Source organism: Notolepis coatsorum (assembly GCF_963971535.1).
Source record: "Notolepis coatsorum genome assembly, chromosome: 2".
Classification (NCBI taxonomy): domain Eukaryota; kingdom Metazoa; phylum Chordata; class Actinopteri; order Aulopiformes; family Paralepididae; genus Notolepis; species Notolepis coatsorum.
The window spans coordinates 230,128,191-230,140,792 of NC_140166.1; positions in this window are offsets into that span (position 1 = coordinate 230,128,191).

Below are 12,602 nucleotides of genomic sequence, written 5' to 3' on the forward strand. Positions count from 1 at the left end.
CACTGGTCACAAAAGTAGGGCTTCCATCCTGTGTGAATCATCTGGTGTGTTTTCAGACTATGCAGTTGACTAAAGCTCTTCTCACACTGATCACAGGAGTAGGGCTTCTCTCCTGTGTGAATTCTCTGGTGTGTTCTCAGATCACCCTGATGAATAAAGCTCTGTCCACACTGGTCACAGGAGTAGGGCTTCTCTCCTGTGTGAATTCTCTGGTGTGTTTTCAGACTACTCTGATGACTAAAGCTCTGTCCACACTGGTCACAGGAGTAGGGCTTCTCTCCTGTGTGAATTCTCTGGTGTGTTTTCAGATTACACAGTTGATGAAAGCTCTTCCCACACTGGTCACAGGAATAGGGCTTGTCTCCTGTGTGAATTCTCTGGTGCGTTTTCAGATTACACAGTTGACTAAAGCTCTTCTCACACTGGTCACAGGAGTAGGGTTTCTCTCCTGTGTGAATGTGTTGGTGTTTATTGAGATTCATCTTAGAACTGAAGTTTTTTTCCACACTGGTCACAGCAGAGACCTTTTCTTCCATCCAAGCCTCTTGGTTTCTTCCCAGGCCTGACAGGACAGCTATCTGGGTGGAGAAGAGTGTCAGAGGAAGGAGAGAAAGATATGTGATTTTATTCAGCTTTAGTTTCTATGCAAGAGGTTTATAATGGTATGTATCTGGATTTTATAGTTTAAGAACACAGTGTAGTCCAGAGTCGTCTACAGTTCTAGACTTAAACCACTTTTGTTTCAAGCACCAGTTAGTCAACAGTTTCTGGAGCAGGAGTGGTTACATCATGGCTTTGGTTAAGGTCAGTTTAAATTTAGTCGCAGGCGCAGATGATAGAACAATTGATTGCCAGGGCGACACCCCCTCTCTCCGCACGGAGCTCCCGGACATCATCACGACCAAGCGACCCGGAACCCGGCCAACAGAAGGATCCTATCTACGTCTCCGAACCCCCTCCCCGACCGGTCTATACGAGACCCAGCCACCGGGAAGAACCGGCCTACGCTGCCGAGAGACTGAATAGAAGACTTCAGGACCTAGAAGAGGAAGAAGAAGAGGAGGAAAGTCAAGCCCACCCGCAGCAACGTACTCAGGACCAGGAGGCCCAGTACAGCCCAGACTTCAGCCCCGAGTCACTGCACTACAAACCCCCGACTCGACTCACGGGTGAGTTTGACGTACAGTCCGCACCGAGGAACAGCACCTGGGTACCCGGCCTCTGGTACCCACCAAGTACCAACCCACGACAACACGTACAGGGAGACTCGCCCAGGAGGCCTCTTCCACTACGATCACCAATGTGCCAGCCATCCATGGCATCGTACCTTGGCACACCGACGTTCCCAGACTTTACGCACGAGGACAGAGCACAGTACACGGAATTACGGATGTGCTTGGAGACTATGATGTCCGACGTCCCTGATGAGTCGTACAAATATGCCATCCTCCTCAAGCATCTCAAGGTGCCCAGAGCGCATAATATAGCGCTGGCATATTCCAACTCAAGCACCCCATACTCCGCGGCTCTAGTGGCCCTCGACCAGCGTTATGGACGTATATGGGACTACGTGATACAAGAAATAAGAGATATCGACCGCCTCCCCCCAGCCAAAGACAATAGAGCATTGGATGACCTCTCTATCAAGGTACAATCCCTGGTAGGGATGCTGGGGTCCCAAAAGGAGAAAGGGAGATATGAACTATATGCTAACTCTAATGTGGAACGAATACTAGAGAAGCTCCCTCCAGCCCGCCAAGAGCGCTTTCGGCGGCAGAGAGACCACCGTGATCCCGACGGTCCCGAGCCATCCCTCCTAGACCTGGCCGCCTTCCTCGCGAGGGAAGTCAGCAGCCTACGACTGGAAACGTTCGTGTGGAGTGGACCAAGCCCAAGAGATGGACCTCGGAGATCTAATGATAACCGCCGGTCAGTGACCGTTATGCACCAAGCCGAGTCAGTGCCGCAGCACAAGAACCACAGCACCCCCCCGACGAAGGGGAAGTGGAAGATTGTATGCCAGTACTGTGAAAAGGAACATTGGCTGTCTCAATGTGACACTTTCAAGAAGATGACCGCTGACGAGGTGAGTCAGTGGATCAAAGCCAACCGCCGCTGCTTCCGCTGCGCGCGCAGCCATATGGCAGCCGAGTGCCGTTTAAAGAAGAAATGCAGCAAGTGCGACGGCGCCCACTTGGATGTCTTACATGACAGCAACAAGAAGAAACTCGTACCCCCAAGCAGCTCGAGAGTGAACGTCATGTATATCGACCCTGCGAGGAGCGGGAGCTCCCGAGTGCTCTTAAAAGTGGTCAGAGTAATATTAAGCTACGAGGACAAGGTCATGGACACTTACGCCGTCCTGGACGATGGGTCAGAAAAGACCCTCCTCCTCGCATCCGCTGCAGCCCGGCTGGGTCTGCGGGGGAGCGAAGAAACAATGACAATCCGTACTATTAGAAGAGACCTGAAGACCATAAAGGGTGAAAATGTCTCCTTCACGATAGCAGCAGTCGGGCAGCCCGAGAAGCAGTATAGGATTACTAACGCCTTCACCAGCCAAGACATAGGCCTGTCACAGTACACCTACCCCATCCCCAAGCTGATGGAAAAATACGTGCACCTACGTCAACTACCTATACCGCTCATCGACGGCGCCACCCCGACCCTGCTCATAGGATCCGCCCACGCACACCTCATTGTCCCAACGGACCGGGTCCACATCGGGCCCAGAGGCTGTCCAGCAGCGGTCGAGACCCGCCTAGGGTGGACACTACAAGGCCCCCTCTCCGGGTCTTCCAACCGACCAGCAGCCACTCGCTGCCTCCACTCAAGAATAAAAGAAGAAGACACCACCCTCTTACAGCACATCGAGAGGCTATGGACAGTAGACGCGATGCCCTTTAAGAATGAAAAGAAACTCGTTCGATCAAAGGAAGACACTTATGCCATAACCCTCCTCGAGCAGAGGACAAAGAGAGTCGAGGTCAATGGAGTGATGAGATAAGCAACTCCACTCTTGAGGCGAGAGGGTATGCCCACCCTCCACGCCTCAAAAGAAGCGACAGAGCGATATCTACTGAACACCGAGCGGCGTCTGGCCAAAGACCCCACTCAAGCCACTGTGTACCGCGCTGAGATCGACAAGCAGGGGAGGAAACTAACTTTTTGGCTTACCAGCCAACTGGCGAGTATCTGATTTTTTTTACCAGCCAAACAGATTTTTTACCAGACAAAAAAAATCGCTAATTGTGATAATTACTTCTTTGTACGTCTTCGTCTAAATTGATTTTCAATCATAGTAAATTAATCACACTGTCTCTACTCTTCAAAATATTACATCATTAAATCACATATTAACATGAAAGAGGGAACTATTCTGGACTGGGTTGGGCTGAACTGGGCAGTGAAAGATGCTGGGTTGGGCTGGTCTAGGTTATACTGAATGATGAATTGAAAATTAATTGAAAATGGGGGACCCTGATGTAAACAAGACGAAAGTCTTTCTCTGGTCTGCATCCCCTTAACAATTGCATGTATTGAGCCGTACTGTACTGTACCCATTCTGCAATCTGTTAAATAAAGTTCTCATTCATTCATTCATCACAGCTCAACTACTAGGAATGTGTGTCTGACTCTTAAGTGCAGGAAATATTCATCAGAAAGGGGGACATGATGGAGGGAATGGAAAGAGCAGGTTTGACAGGAGCAGGGTTGAAGGGCATATTGGAGTGTGGAGGAAGTGGACAAGGCATTAAGCAAACAGGACTGAAATGGGGGACCCTGATGTAAACAAGACGAAAGTCCTTCTCTGGTCTGCATTCCCTTAACAATTGTATGTATTGAGCTGTACTGTATTGTACCCATTCTGCAATCTGTTAATAAAGTTTTCAATCAATCAATCAATCAATACTGGGTTGGGCTGGTTTAGGTTGGACTGAGTTGGGCAGTGAAAGAACCAAGCATTTCACTGTAATGTAATAGCTAAATAAAACAACTTAAACTTGACTTGTTACATTTGCACTCTGGTTGTATGCCAAATGTATTCTGGTTGTACTGTACTTGTGCTGTAAGATGACAATACATTGGAACCGAATCGACAACGCTAGGGGTTCAGCAGGTGTATTCTGAATGCCAAGTATGACAACATCACCGTTGTGAAGGGCATATGGGCGAGTGGTGATATGGGGGAAAACCCGGTAATAATAAAATGTCACTCGGCTGCATTTAAGCAAAGCCGCTCAGTATAGTCCACTATGTTGAATGCGCGTTATGGTAGCTTGTTACATGCTAGGTAGCTAGCCGGCTAATGCTGGTTGACTTGTCATTCTCATCCGACTCGAAGGAGACGCGTCGCCTGCTGTTGTTCGCCCCCATGTCAGACCGCACTGATATACGAAAGCGACGACTCTACATGCAATTATTTTCATCCACTGATGTGTTTTTGTTTAAGTTTGTCTACGTTGTCAAGCCGGCTGCCGGTGGCAGGAGTCTGTAGGTCCGCTCGCAGTGATCTGTCCACTTCCCCTAGATGGGCAGCATCTTCTAGAAAATGAGTGTTCATTGGAGGAGCTTAGAGCGCATCTGTACAACGATGATGTTCATTGGTTATGGTCGGATTATTGAGGCGCAAATGGGAGGAATCAAGGGGGGAGTCAGAGTTCGGCTTGTGCCAGTGAGCGAATCAGCAGATTGCAGAATGATTTTTTTGTTTTGTTTTGTAATTACTAGTACTCGCCAGACTGGCGAGTGCTCTTAATGAATTACTCGCCAAACGTAAAAAATACTCGCAATTGGCGAGTAAAGTGGCCTAATTTCCTCCCCTGTCGACAAGCTAATCACAGCGGGACACAAAGAAAATTGACATTCAAGAGGCCGACCAGACGACCGAATCATGGTATGTGCCCAGGGAGCGAAATTAACTTTTTGACTCACCGGCCAGTGGCGGGTAGATGGGAAGAGTCTACCCGCCAAGCATATTTCTTACCTGCCACATTTTTTTTGATTAAAAAAAAATATGTATATATTTTATATAAATTTTTTTTTTAAATAAAATATATATTATATAATCATACTTGTAGTTGTATTATCTGCGAGACATCGCCACCACGCAATAAGTCAAAATGCTTGCTATCTGCAAACAGCTCCACTGTCTGTGTGTATACTTGAGTAGCCTCCAGCTCCAGCAAGGATTCTCCGGCCCTGCAGCTAGACCCTATATTCAGCTAGACCCTACATTCAGCATGCAAGGATTCTCCGGCGATGCAGCTGGACCCCATTTATAACGTTACGGTTCTATTGTCAAATCACATTCAACATGCCCTCAGCTAGAATACGCATTCAATCAATGTTATAAGACATTGATATCAGGAGCTATCTGTAGCTACTGCTAGCCCGGTAGATAACGTTAAGACAATTTAGTTTACTGGGACAGATGGTAAGCTAGCTAAGCTAGCTAACGAGGGAACGGAGGTATTATGCACTCGAGTCGACTATTGCTGGAGCATTTGTTGATATCGGCAGCTATCAGTAGCTAGCCAGCTAGATACCGTTAGACAATGCCTCGTCATGTATTAAACTAAAAGTGAATAGTTGACTGGGTCATTGTTTAAACAGTAACGGTAGCTGGCTAGAGCAGACTGCCCGCATACGGCAATGGTGGCGTTTCAGGAAGTAAACAAGCCAAATAAGAGCTTCCGATTGGTCATTTGCTTTTTTTCTCATGAAACCAGTCACGTCACTCTACTGTGATTGGACCGTTGACTTGAGTGCAATGTGGGACTTGTAGTTTTTTAACGATCTCGCGGCGGAGAAATAAAAGACGAGCGCGGCTATAATCTGTACTCGCACAAGAGTATCGTTATGAACCACACGTCTACACGCCACACGGCGGGCAGCCCTCTAAGTGTCAAGCGCCAAAGGTAAAAACAGAGCGCCCCTGGCGGGCGGCAGGCTTTAGTTTCGGTCCCTGTATGTGCCCCACCACAAGGTCCACCACAACGGCAAGGATCGTATTGTGTTCAACTGCAGCTACCAGATCGGACTACAGAATCTGAATAAAGAACTCTTGCCCGGCCCAACACTCGGCCCCTCTCTACTAGGCGTGTTACTACGTTTCCGCCAAGACAAGGTGGCCATCAGCGGCGACATCAAAGGGATGTTCCTGCAGGTGCGACTAGTGGAAGAGGACAAGCCCTTGCTGCGGTTCTTATGGAGAGAGAGGATCGGGGATGAGCAACCATCCATCTACCAATGGGAGGTCCTCCCCTTCGGAACCACATGCAGCCCATGCTGTGCTACATTCGCATTGCAAAAACATGTCACAGAAGACCCTGAAGCTGACGAGGAGGTCAGACAAAGTGTAGAGAGGAGTTTCTACGTGGACAACTGTCTGCAAAGCGTCTCGACGCCAGAAGAAGCCGAAGCCCTCCTACTCAAGCTCCGCGCCTCACTGATCAAAGGCGGCTTTGATCTCTGGCAGTGGGCCAGCAGCGACCCTCAAGTACTTCGCAGCCTCTCCCCAGAGACAAAGGCAGCAAGCAGCGAGACCTGGACGGCGACCATCCCAGGTGAAGCACAAGAAATGACATTAGGACTCGTCTGGCGCTTCAAAACAGACTCGCTCCATTACAGATACACACCCCTGACCACGGAGCAGGGAAGGTCGACCCCTCTACCGACCACCAGACGGAGCGTATACAGAACACTCGCAAGGCAATATGACCCGCTGGGGTGTATCCTACCTTACACCACCAGGGCAAAGATGATTGTACGAGAGCTGTGGGACAAGGAACAGGGCTGGGACGACCCCATACCTGACCACCTCGCTTCCACCTGGAGAGAGTGGGAGAAAGAACTCAACTCGCTCCAAAATGTAAACATACGCCGAAGCTACTTCCCACCCACAGTGCGGCTGGAGACGTGCCAGATGGACCTGCATGTCTTCAGCGACGCCTCAGAAGTGGCCTACGGCTCGGTGGCTTACTTGCGGGCCCGAGAGGAGGGAGGAGAAATACACACAGCCTTCATCCTGGCTCGCTCAAGGATAGCCCCCCGCAAGCAACAATCGATCCCGCGTCTAGAGCTCTGCGCAGTCCTGGTAGGCGCGCAACTCGCCACGTTAATCCAACGTGAACTCACCATCCCGGTGCAAAGAACAATCTTGTGGTCAGACTCCATGACCGTACTCACATGGATCCAGTCCGATTCGTGTAGATACAAGGTCTTCGTGGGAGTCAGAATCACAGAGATCCAAGACTTAACAGAATCAGCGTGCTGGAGGTACGTGGACACGAAACAGAACCCAGCAGATGTCATCACACGGGGGATGTCCCTAGATGACCTCACACGTCACAATATCTACAGTGACAGTCCTGAGTTCCTCAAGCTCCCGGAAGAAGAGTGGCCTAACCCCACCCCTCGGGAGGCTAGTCAAGAGGAGGCAGAGATCAAGAAATCTATGTTCTGTGGGTTGACGCACACACCAGTCCCCACCGACCCTAACATAGACGACTGCCCCACCCTTGAGAGTGCGCAGTTAAAGACATTCCTGTGGCACCACCCTGAGGTTCCCCCCACTACCGACATTAATGCAGCTAACTACGAAGAAGCAGAACTCCTTCTGCTACAGCGAGCCCAAAGAGACTCGTTCCCCGACGAGCTAGACTGTCTACAGGGATCAAAGCCAGTCACGTCAGACAGCAGACTGCTCCACTTAACCCCCCGAACGCCCCTCACTTCGGGGGAACCTGGGAAAGAGAAGTACGTTCCATAAAGACAGCTCTGTACGCCGTGCTTGGGGCCCAGACCGTGGCTGAAGAAGTCCTCACGACAGTCCTCACAGAGATCGAGGGAGTATTGAACTCAAAGCCCCTCGGTTACGTCTCAAGTGATGTAGCAGATGTCGACCCAGTCACCCCCAACACTCTCTTGATGGGGCGGCTGGACCCCGCGCTCCCACAGACGGTGTACAGACCCGAAGAAGCGAACGGCCGAAGAATGTGGAGGTACAGTCAAGTATTGGCTGACAAGTTTTGGAACAGTTTCCTCCTCCACTACCTACCGTCTCTACAAACCCGCCAGAAATGGGTAAAAGATAGAGACAACTTGACGGAGGACACAGTCGTTATGATCGTGGACCAGTCACTACCCCGAGCTAAGTGGCCGGCCGGCCGCGTAAGCAAAGTGATCACTGGTGCCGACGGAAAGGTCAGAGCGGCAGAAGTTATTGCCCAGGGACGGACATACACCCGACCCGTGGCGAGGCTGATAGAGTTGCCAAGGCTCCCTGACTCCCTTGATGACGATCATGACCCACTGACTTTGTAGATTGCCCTACTCCCCACAACAGACATTGAGTAGTTGACAGGACTATTAATCTGTCTTCGCTTTAACTAATTAGGTGCGGACTAATTAGGAGGCGGCTGTTACAAAGGGTCAGATTAAACCGAATATATATATTTATTGCTTGATATCCCTTGTATAATATTTGTATATCGTTTGATATCCCTTGTATATTATTTGTATATATACACGGAATATCCCTTTACCTGTGTACAAACCAGAGTAATATTCGCTCTCCTATTGGACAGCGACCCCCAGGCGCCAACGACCAAGCCCCCAACGGCAAGTTCAAAGGCAACTCCGGGCATGTCGCAACATGCCCAGAGTCTGCGCAGTAATACGAGACAGAACTGAGGTTGGCACTAGATAATTCACCTTACGTATAAATACGGCGCAGGTGTAAACAGCAGTAGTCTTACCAAACCCTTAATGCCTTCACCACGCATACAACGTGCAGTGAAGTGAGCAACCTTGCAGCTAAATAGAGCATTGAGAACCGCGTGCGAATAGAATGCTAAAGTGTCAGAGTTTAACGCAGTAACGTTGAGTTCGACTTAATCTAATGTGAAGTAATAGTCGATCATTTATAGTGTATCGTGCGGCTACAGTTCTTCAGTGACCAGCATTACCATCGGTTCGTCGTGTATTTAGCTAGTGCACTTATCCAGGCTGTGCGGCCTAAATCCGTGCCCACACCCGAGGAGTCCTAGGCGAGAACCGTTGGATATGTACACCGGAGAACCTACACCGGCGACTGCAGAAGCATTTCTGGTTGGATTATATTGCTTTGGGACCGTGACCACTGGAGAAGAGAACCGTCGATCCCACTGTCGTTTGGGATTTACCCCCGTGAGGATCATCACTCGGGCCCGCCTCTAGGAAGAGGCTGGCTAGCTGTCGTCCATGCTGTCGAGCATACTGGATTATAGCTGTTGCTTTGTCTGCTGATCAAGGGAGTACATGCACCGGCTCCTGTATCTGGAGCCTCGTTATTCCTCGTTGACCCAGACTTTGTACCCGAACATTCCTCTACCCCTACCGGCCTTACACCCCGGAGGGAACCCCCCAGTGTCTCCAGCTGGTACCAGTGTGCCCTATGTAATTGCTATACCACAGGTGGCGTCAGCTTAGACCCATCCTAGTATTCATACTATTCTCATTGACTTACGCTCTTGACTGACTTTACGTGTGTTCTTCGCCATACAAGCGCGAGCCTAATTCTCAATCTGTAACCTAAAGTTGCTTAATAATAATAAATACCCTCCAAATAGAACTTTATGTGTCAATGCCGTATTCTTTTGTGGGTGTTCACCATATATATTCATGTACTGTATGGCCAGTAATTAAAGTACATAACTAGTAGTGGTTTAATATATCACAATCTTTAATACAGTCAGGGTATTGTAACCCCTCAGTTACACTAACCCTAGACACCGGTCAAAGCGGACTCCACAACACTAGTTCCATTCGTGAGGAAAGGGGGTGGGTTATATTGACAACGCTTGACAACAGAAGTTTAAACATAACTTCATATTTATTGGTTATTCGTTTCTGTATATCATCCACTTTCCATCTCTGTGTGTTAAATGCTTCCAGTTTACATTCGAGTGTGACGTCATCACCTACGGCAGCTTAGACGATCAAAACACGAACCTAGAACAAAACCAGAGGGGGGGGGGCTGGCTCTCTCGTTCGTTCTCGCCCTGATTGATTGATTGATTGAAAACTTTATTAACAGATTGCAGAATGGGTACAATACAGTACAGCTCTCTCTACATTCAATGATTTAAAGTAGCCAAACGTTACAGACAGTATAAATACTAACTGGATAGTTGATGATATAAACATTTAATTTCATTATCTGAAATATTCTAAAATCATTAAGTCTGCTATAAGTAGGGATGACCCCCGGACCCCGGTTCTAAACGGGAAGCGGTACTATATTAGAAAAGACCAGAGTATTTATAAGCTCCGACGTCATCGGTACTGCTATCGATACATTATTATTATTATTATTTAAAAGTTGCGAACGATCTCTCCTCTCTCTTGTCTCTGCACGAGAAGCGAGCCGCAGCGAGCCATTATTACACACACTACTCGCGAGAGTCATACACATACGGGTACTTCTTAACTTAAGGAAGGTGCCGTCTCCGTGCTGAGGCCTAACAAAAATAATAGTTGGTTTCAGGTTGGTTGTCAGTTTGGCCATGGGTAGGTAGGGAATTTATTTTATTTTATTTTTTTATTTTATTCTTTCCCACGGCGACTATGGATAGGGAATTTCTTTATTTAATTAAAATGTTCACAACAACATGGATGCATGTACTCTGCCAGCATGTTTAATATCCATAATACTAAATGTTTGACTAAGATTTCTATGAAACTTTATTCTTTTAAAAAAAAATAAAAAATAAAAAAAAAATCTGATTAATATATACTTTTTTTTTAAAACTCATAAAATATATTGGGTCGCACCTAAATCGGCAGGGTCGGTCGGCAACCTGAAACCAACCATTCTTTTTGTTAGGCCTGAAGTGAGACACAGACAGCTCTGCCTCTGCATGCACTCGAGTCGTGATGGCGGATAGAGCGAAGCGCTCGAAAGTATGGATATACTTTAAAAGAGTCGATGCCGACAACGCACGTTGCCACAAGTGCAACAAAACATTTGTCAGTAAGGGTGGCAATACGAGCAATTTATCAAAACATCTGTTGGCAAAACATGATATTAGTCTGCAGAAATGCACGTATTCGACTGCCTTGCGCGCAGTGTCCCATCTGCATCCATGTCCACTGCAGCCGGTAAGCCAAGATACTGAGTTGCCTAGGCTAATAACGAATTATTACAAATAGGCTAATAAACAAAATAATTGTTTAGCTACAAATACTACAATCTAAAAACTTTTTATAGATCGTCAAGCTGAGCCGTCAGCCACCATGTCCCAGCCCAGTGAGCCCAGGGCCACCACACATCCTCCCTCTACCTCCCTCCACCACCCAAAGTCCTTTCTCCCTAGCAGCTAGAGGAAGGATGACAGAGGATAGGGTGAACGAGTGTCACAGTTCTGTTAGCCTTTTGTTGTTTATTATAAAAAGTCTATAATTCAGAGTCAGACACATTTAAAACATTGTTGCTGCTGTTGCTGAAGAAATTATATTCATTTATTATATTTATTTATAAAGTTATATAAAAGAACATTGCTGCTGCTGTTGCTGAAGAAATTATATTTATTTATAATACTTATTTATAAAGTTGTATAAATAATAAAGCAATGTCGATTCTGTTCTTAATTAATTGTCTTTTTTTCTTGCAAAGAAATTATCAAAAAGAACCGATAAGAGTAGTAGTACAGGGCTGTACGCTAAGCTTTTTCACTAGGGGCACACTTGCCCCTAAATGAGAAATTTAGGGGCAAAAAATATTTTTTATGGGCACATTTTTAAATAACAATTTTACCATTATTTATATCGATTGTTTTTGATTTAAAAAAAAAATTATATAATTTTTCTTTTAATAAAATATATATATTATATAATCATACTTGTAGTTGTATTATCTGCGAGACATCGCCACCACGCAACAAGTCAAAATGCTCGCTATATGCAACCAGCTCCACTGTCTGTGTGTACTGAGTAGCCTCCAGCTACGGCCAGGATTCTCCGGAGCCCTATACTGTAGCCTCCAGCTACGGCCAGGATTCTCCGGCGCTGCAGCTGGTCCCTATTGACTATATTCAGCGTGCCCTCAGCTCGAATACGCATCGACTCAGTGTTATAAGACATTGATATCAGGACGGAGCTATCTGAACTATTTAGTTTAATGGGACGTTTCGTTTTGAACAGTAAGCTAACGCGAGCTATCATGCACTACTAGACTTACTGGAGCATTTGTTGATAGCCATCAGTAGCTAGCCGGCTGGCAGGCTCACCGAGGTCCCAGTGTTTACAACAGCCACGGGTGCGAGAGGGCTGGAGGAGGAGCAGACGCCGCAGCTCTCTCCGTGTGTCTGAGTTCAGTTCAGTTCGGCTCACTATAGGAGGTCGAACAATGCGTCGAAAATATGAAGCAATACTAACTTTACTTTTCTTCATAGCTAAATCAGACAGTCAGCCAGTCTATCAGAGTGAGTGCTCAGTCGATTGTTCCCGCTGATCATACCTGCTGAGTGCTCACTGCTCAGCTCGCGTGAGTGACGTCATCGCGTCATCACACGCCTTGGATAATTTAGGAGTGAAATGCGAATCCAAGGCTTGAAAGC